This window comes from Myotis brandtii, unplaced genomic scaffold, assembly GCF_000412655.1.
Source record: "Myotis brandtii unplaced genomic scaffold, ASM41265v1 scaffold46, whole genome shotgun sequence".
Taxonomy (NCBI): Eukaryota; Metazoa; Chordata; class Mammalia; order Chiroptera; family Vespertilionidae; genus Myotis; species Myotis brandtii.
Window position 1 is genome coordinate 5,903,007 of NW_005367587.1, and position 8,443 is coordinate 5,911,449.

The following is an 8,443-nucleotide window of genomic DNA, read 5'->3' on the forward strand; positions in this document are numbered from 1 at the left end:
GAAACAAATTTTCTACCTTTCTTTTTGTTCCTTACAGAATGCCTTTCTTTTTGTTGACTGTCAACATACTTCTGCTTATTTATGATGCAGGTGAGTTGCTTTTCAAAAACTACTTTGTGGATATTTCTAAGACAGCTTTGGAGATAGTGAAGAAAATAGTGATTTGGAGGTGTTTTTTTAAAGCAAGTGATTTAATCTCTGAACTTCAGTCTTTTCATTTGTTTTATGCTGTATTTGTTTCACAAGAAATAGTGAAGAACATATGGGGAAATAGACACAAATTGTAAAGCATTATTGCTTACTCTAATTTCATTTTTTAATGAGAAAAGCCTCCCCACACCCCCAATTTGGTTTGTCCATTTGAGGCCATATCTGGATAACTACACTTATTCACACCTATGATTTGAACTCCCCCAACTAAAAAAAAAAAAAGAAATCTAGCCCCCCCCCCCCCATATCCCTGCACTTTAGGTGACTCTGACATGTGCTGATTTATAGTATAGTATCACAGGATATTTGAAATGAGATCTGTCCTGAAAAATCTGGATGGGCAGTTAACACAGGGTGTTCTTTTTTATAACTCTACTCAATTCTTCAAAAATGTTGGGATGCACAGTATATGCATGTTGAAATATTAACATAATTCAGCTAACTCCAAGTATATATGCAGCAATTTCTTTTTAAAAGGCATGTATCCAAAATCTGCAATGTAACTACTCTGAAAAGTGATGAAACATGTTTAGAGTTTTCAGGCACATGCTATCTCTCAGGGACCTATAGCAGTTCTGCTGGTCTCTTAAAGCTCACAGCAGCTTGAAGGCAACAGGTCTCAGGCTCCAGGAGTTAGTGCAAGACCTGGTCCACCCAGGCTACTGTAACTGGGTACTGTGTGTGTGTGTGTGTGTGTGTGTGTGTGTGTGTGTGTGTGTGTGTAGAGGGGAGCAGTAGGTCAAAGTAAGATGATAATTCACTCGTGGTCAGGAACAACCCAAACAAATAAATTAAAGGAATGGGTATGTGTGTAGGTGAGGAAGAGAAAGGTATGTTAGTTCTAATAATATCTTACATTGTATAGCAACTTTTGACAGCTTAATACTATGTGCTAGGTACTATAGTAGGTGCTTCAGAAATAGTGTCTTTCTACAGTTTTTAAAGTGTTTTCCCATATTACTAGCTTTTTGCTGAGTTTTTACCTCAGCTTGTTAGGCCTTGGGAAGCTAAAGACACATGGTCTAGAAATAATACAGCCTAGTCAGCGTGGCTCAGTGGTTGAGCATTCATCTATGAACCAGGAGGTCACGATTTGATTCCCAGTCAGATCACTGTTAGGTTGCCGAAGGAGGAATGCACGAGGTCAGAGTGGTTAGAGATTATGAATTAATTCAATCATCCACACACCAGGTGGCTGAGCCTGGATGGCTCCAGCACCCAGTCAGGGGAGTCAGGGGCTTTTAAAGGACTTTTGGTGGGATTTTTCTGGGCGGAGACTTCTTTATGCATACCTGGAGGGGAGATCATGGAATGTGGTCACCGCAAATGGAAAGTGGTCTTCAGCAAAGGGAATGTCCATAGTGAAATGACCTGAAAAGCCAGTTCCCGGGGGACGGTTATCAACTCAATTGCTCCATCAAACCTAACAGGCACATGCCCGGGTTATGGGCTTGGTCCCCAGTGTGGGGCATGCAGGAGGCAGCTGATCAATGATTCCCTCTCTTTATTGATATTTATACCTCTCTCCCACTCTCCCTTCCTCTCTGAAATCAGTAAAAATATATTTAAAAGAATACAGATTGAAACAAACAGAAGAGTCATTCAAGTTCAAGTAGGACCATCTGCAGACACATCAGAAGTTAGCTTTTATATTACCAATTACATCACCAGTAGTTCATGTTCCATGACTTGCTGGCTAGAACCTTTGGATTCCTGAGTCTGAGACCGTTTCCTGAGAAGCTTGAATTAAGGACCCTTCATGAGTAAGTAACATATTCTTATGAGAGAGATTGGGAAAAGGGGCAGCTTACTAAGGCATCCACCCATTTGGTTCACTCCTCTGTCCATCTGAAAAATGACTAAGCCATGTCTCTAGGATCCCAAAGTATTTCATAACAACCTGGGGCAGGTGTTCTCATCCTAATTATATATAAGGAACCTATAACTCAAAGAGATTAATTGACTTGCCCAATGTGAAATGACTTAGGCATTGGGGAGACTTAGAACTTGAATTTACACATCTTCAGACTAAGATTTATTTATAACTATAATCCATTGCTTCTTGATTATAACCACATTAGACAAATAGCAGCAATTTGAGCAAGACTCGAATTGAAACAGGCTCTCCCTCATCTTGGGCCTTCAAAGTTCGACTGGGATATACCATTGTACCCCTTTTCTTTTTAAGCGTACAAACATACAGAGATATATGGGGATAACCATATCACAAATTGAAGCAAAATGTCCAGCAATAGGGATACGTTAAATGCATTCTATTTCCTTTATAATTTCTCTTCCGTGTTTTACAAGATTTTTTTTTCAACCATGGTTGACATTCATTACTATTCTGCATTAGCTTCAGATGCACAGCAAAGTGGCCAGAAATCATGCACTCTACAGAGCGGTCCCCTGATGTCCCAAGCACCCACCGGCCCCATACTCCGTTATCATGACATTATTGACCATATTCCCCATGCTGCAATCCACATCCCTGTAACTATTCTGTAACTACCAATTTGTACTGCTTAATTCCTTCACCTTTTTCACTGAGTCCCCAACCCCTGCCCCTCTGACATTTGTCAGCCTGTTCTCTGTTTCTATTTTGTTTGTTTATTTTGTTCTTTAGATTCCACATATAAGCGAAATCATATACCATTGAATTCTTGCATCTCCACCTTGTCCACTGCAGATCTTGGGTCTCTCACCTCCATAATAATGTGATCTCTTTATATAGGCTTTGTTTGTTCTATTTCTCTGGAGAATCCTGACTAATATGTCAGATAACACTTATTAAGTGTTTTCAATGAGCTAGATTTGTTCTAAAAGCTTTTCCTGAATTAATTCATTTAATCTTTTTTCTAATACTGAGGTAGGAATTAAGGAAAGAGCATTCTGTACCTAGCATAATGTGGGGACAGACAAAACACACACATTGCAAATCTCACCTTCTATGCCCATCTTTGGGCTCATTCTTTCAGTCTTCCAATGATTTTGTAAATGCCAAATTACTGTACTAAATTTCTATCTGCTTGAAACAGCTACAGTGATTTCCTTTACCTGTTATTAAAACCTACCTGATACAGTAGGCACTGGTCTTGTTTTATTGTTTTTTAATTTAAAATTTTTTTAAATTAAATTAGAGAGAGAAACATCAATGTGACAGAGAAGCATCCATTGATTGCCTCAAATACTCACCCTGCCCAGGAATCAAACCTGCAACCTGGTTATGTGCCCTGATCAGGAATCAAATCTGCAACCTTTGGTGTATGGAATGATGCTCCAACTAACTGAACCACGCTGGCCTGGGCAGTATTCACTGGTCTTTATAAGTGCTTTATTAAGTTCATTGCTTCTTTAACCTTTTCAGTGATGTTACCCTCTCCTGCCATTTCTCCTTTGTGGAGGGCACAGAAAATCTTGAGTTTTCTTAGGAAAGAGAAGACATCCCAGAGGATTATGAGGTAAAAATTATAAAGAATATTTCCACTTCTTCGGGTACTATGGATGTTTTTTTTTTAAGTTTTCTCTAAGTTGGTTTACCAATTTCACAATAACACAGAGCAACTAGAGAACCAAAACTCTTTGTATGAGGAAAGAGTCTCCATGGATCAGGCTGAAATTTCTGAGGGGACTCTATCACTTTTACTAAGAAATGTGGGTTTCATGGATGAAGCTATCTACAAGTGCTCAGCCATCACACCATATGGAAGATTGGAAAGTACAATTAAGCCAATAGTAGAAGGCAAGGAATTACTTGGAGATCTCACAGGGTAGTGGAGGGAGGCATATGGCAGAATTCCTCCAAGGTAGGAGCTGAAAGAGTGGGAAGTTGACAGTGAGAATTATTTGTTATCTTCTGTATTTCTCAGCAGAGCATATGAGGTCAGTGGAAAGTTTGAAATGAATCCCCCAAAAGGGGAAGATTCCAAAAATAAATACAGCAGTAGTACCTGAGACCCAGAGGGCAGGAGCATACATGTTTCCTGATTTTCTCTCACTGTAACTGGATCAAAATTTTAACTACAGTAAACCTCAAGATGTGTTGACTACATAAAAGTTAATGTAAAAACTCAGGGCAAGATTTCTGCTAGCCCGATCCTCCTGGGGCTGAAATAATAAAGGAACTAATTGCTTTGTTAATTTTTTTTCAACCCGACTCTGAAATGCCCCAGGTGTATTTGATAGGATTAATGATGAGGACATAGCCATGTGCATCTCCAAGGGCTGGTACCTATAGCCCAATGTGACCTGGTTGGACCGGGCAGAGAGGGACTTGAGCAACCACAATACTGTGGAGGTCCTGGAGGAGCAGATGAATGGCCTCTCCCGGGTGTTCTTCATCCTGAAATACCCTGTCAAGTTGAATGAGAAATATGTCTACCCGCATAACAGAGTCAGATGTGAACAGCCAGCCCTTCAGAATCATCTGCAAGTACCCGAGTTAGTGAGTGAAGGCAGGTTGTATTTCACCACTGAGAAATTATCAATCATTAATATTTACTGAATGCCAAATGTATCAGGTACTTCTGGGCTCTTTGGAGATTTAAAGAAACATCAGGAACATAAGCTTGTAGCTTGGGGCAAGAGAAGGTGGTAAAGTGGAGGCTCTTTGGGTTTGAAAAGAGACCACACTTCAGTTTTGATGTGGCAGTTATTATTGATGAGGCGTCTGTTCCCCTGCTAAGGACATCAACTTTATGATGTGACAGGCCATTTATCAGCCTCTCACCACATGCCTGGCACGTTATATATTTCATTTTAAGTCCTTCCTCCACCTTCAAGGTAATTGTTATTGTTGACCCCCTCCTTTATGAGGAATCCAAGAAGTTAAATAGACTAAGGACATGGCTAATAAGCACAAGAGTTAGGATTCAAACCCATTCTTTCTGAATCCAAACTTCATGCACCTTGTTTTCTTATGCCACACAGCATTTATATACCTAAGACCACAAACTGCGTGAATTGATCCAAGTCCAGAGAAGGGGAGCCCCTGTGTGATAAGTAATGAGACCAGAAATGAGGTTGCTGCCTCATTTGTGAATCCTGGGCAGTCTTAATGTTGCTATCTAGATACATTCTGGGGACCTTCCAGCTCCTTGATAGAGTCCTTGAAAGAAAATTTGATGGGTAATTTTGTGTGTGTCAATTCTGTTGCTTTCAAACTGTTTCCCGTCCCTCAAGGAAGGATTCAAGGACTTGAAAAAGTGTATAAGAAAAGGAACATGTATCTATTGAATGTATATGGTACGTTAGGGTGAACCTAGGTACCTTCACGTACCACATTTAACCCCACAGTGATCTCTGAGGTAGAGATTATTACCCCATTTAGCAGTGAAGGAAACAGAGAGAGAAGGTCAAGTTCTAAAGGCCACAGAGCTGGAAGTATTAGATCCTAGGATTGAACCCAGGCCTAAATGTTAACAAAGGCCTGTGTACTTTCCACAATAACATAGTTGACTCAGGGGGCAGTAAGTTCCTTGTTGTAGCATCCAGAGCCTCAGGCAGCGTCATCCAGATATGCTGCCACAGGTGGCCCCACCTGCCTCTCCTTTCAGGAGGAAGGTGATGGTGATGATTAAACTTGCACCATAGGCTAATTCCTTCTACTTTCCCATGCCCCTGACTTAGATCCTTACCAAGGGCTCCTTGGAGGGTTAGATCTGGCAGGGACTTTAGCCATCATCTTCTACTAACCACAGCATGTAGGAGTGAGGAAACAAGTCCAGAGAGGTGAGGTAGTGGTCCAGGGTTGTACAGACTACCTGAGAAGTCTGAAGGAAGTCTGACTCCATGCAAAGGTTGATTGGTCACCTTTCAGGTTTGGTAAATATGGGCATGGCAGTTAATCAAGCATTCAAGACCCTTTTGCAATACTGGATTTCCCAGTAACTTGCTGTGAATATTTTACAACTATTAAAATTATACCCTAAAATTTTTAATGACATAGGGAAAGGCTCCCAACATAATGTTAAATTAAAAAAGCAAGATGTAAGCTTGTATGTGTCATATGAGCCCAAGTTGTTTAACTGTATGCATATTAAAAAGATAGGATGTATAATAATAATAACTGTTATTATTAATGACAATCACTAGTTATATCTGCATAATTGGATTAATTTTTTCTTCTTTTTACTTGCCTGTCTTATGCAACATTCTATAATGAATATGCATTATTTTTATAATCCAAGAGAGCTATACTTTAAAAATCTGTTTAAACACCTTTACAAAATATAATTCACATGCCATAAAATTCATCCATTTGAAGTGTGCAATTCAATTGTTTTAATATATTCACAGAGCTATGCAATCATTATCACTCTCTAATTTTAGAATATATTTATTACCCCAGAAAGAAATCCCATATCCATTAGCAGTCACTCCATTCCTTGCAGTATGCCTTCAGTCCTAGGCAAACACTAATCTGCTTTCTGGACAATAGATTTTACTATTTGGACCTTTTATATAAATGGAATAATACAATATGTGGTAATTGGCTTCTTTCATTCAGAATTATAATATTTTCAAGGTTCATGTTATAGCATGTATCAACACTTCATTTATTTTTATTGCTGAATAATATATTCCACTATATGGATATACCACATTTTATCCATTGATCAGTTGATGGAAATTTGGATTATTTTCACTTTTTGGCTATGATGAATGATACTGAATATTGGTGTATAAGTTTTTGTGTGGACATGTTTTCAGTTTTCTTAGATATATACGTAAGGAGGAGAATTGCTTGGTCATGTGCCAAGTCTAACTTTTTAACTGTTTGCAGAACTAACAGACTGTTTTCCAACGTGGCTGTACCATTTTACATTCCCACCAAGAGTGTGTGTGTTTCATTTCTCAATATTATTGTCAGCATTCATTATTATCTGCCTTTTAAAATTTTAATCATCCTAGTGCATGTGAATGGTATCTCATTGTGGTTTTGATTTGCATTTTCCCAATGGCGAATGATGTTGAGCATCTTTCTATATGCTTATTAGTGATTTGTATATCTTCTTTGGAGAAATATTCATTTAAATCATTTTCCCATTTTAAAAAATGGGCTACCTATTTTTTTTTATTACTGAGTTGTAAGACTTTATATATTTTGGATTCAGTCCCTTATCTAATATATGATGTACAAATATGTTCTCCCCTTCTGTGGGTTATGTTTTCACTTCTTGATAATGTCCTTCAAAGCAGAAAAGTTTATTTGCCTAATCCAAGATCACAAATATTTACTCTTATATTTTCTTCTAAGAGTTTTATGATGTTAGCTGCTACATTCAGGTCTATGATCCATTTTAAGTGAATCTTTGTATCTGATATGAGATAAGGGTCCAATGTCATTCTTTTTTGTATAGATATTCAGTCTTCTCAGGACCACTTATTGAAAAGACTATTCTTTCCCTATTGAATTCTCTTGACATCCTTCTAAAAAAAAAACAAACTGATTATAAATGTGGGATTTATTACATTCCTTTGAACTATTTAACCTTATGCCAGTACTACACTGTCTCAATTACTGTAGCTTTTTAGTAAGTTTTGATACAGGGAAGTGTGGATCCTCCAGCTTTATTCTTTTATTTCAGAATTGTTTGGGCTATTTTTGTTTTGATATTTCCATATAAACTTTAGGATCAGCTTATCAATTTCTTCAAAAAGGCACCTGGGATTTTGATATGCTTGGGATGCATTTCTTTCCTTGAATTGCCTAATGGACTCCTGCTCATCCTTCAAGATTTGGCTCAGACTCTAAACCCTTTTTAATTCTCTTACTCTCATTTCCATTTGTTCAATATTTCATTCACTCATGAAATATTTGTTGGGCTACAACTCTGTGCCATATTCTCTTTTAGGCATTGGGGATGCAACAAGGAATAAAACAAATCCCTACCCTCGTGGAGTTTACATGCTAGTAGTGGGAAGAAGTAGACAGGAAATAAAAAGATCATTAAAATATGTAGTATGTCACTGAATGAATCCATTTAATATGAAATACAAAAACAGGCAAAATTAATCTATGCTGTTAGAAGTCAGGATAATGGTTACTTTGGAGCAGGAAGGAGATAATGGCTAGAAGAGAGCATGAGGGGATTCCAGAGCTGTTGGTATTATTCTGTTTTGTTGTGTTTTTTTTTTTTACATCTGGGTGCCGTGTTAAGTTTGTGAAAATTTTGAGCTGGACACTGACATGAACACACACACACACACACACACACACACACACACACAT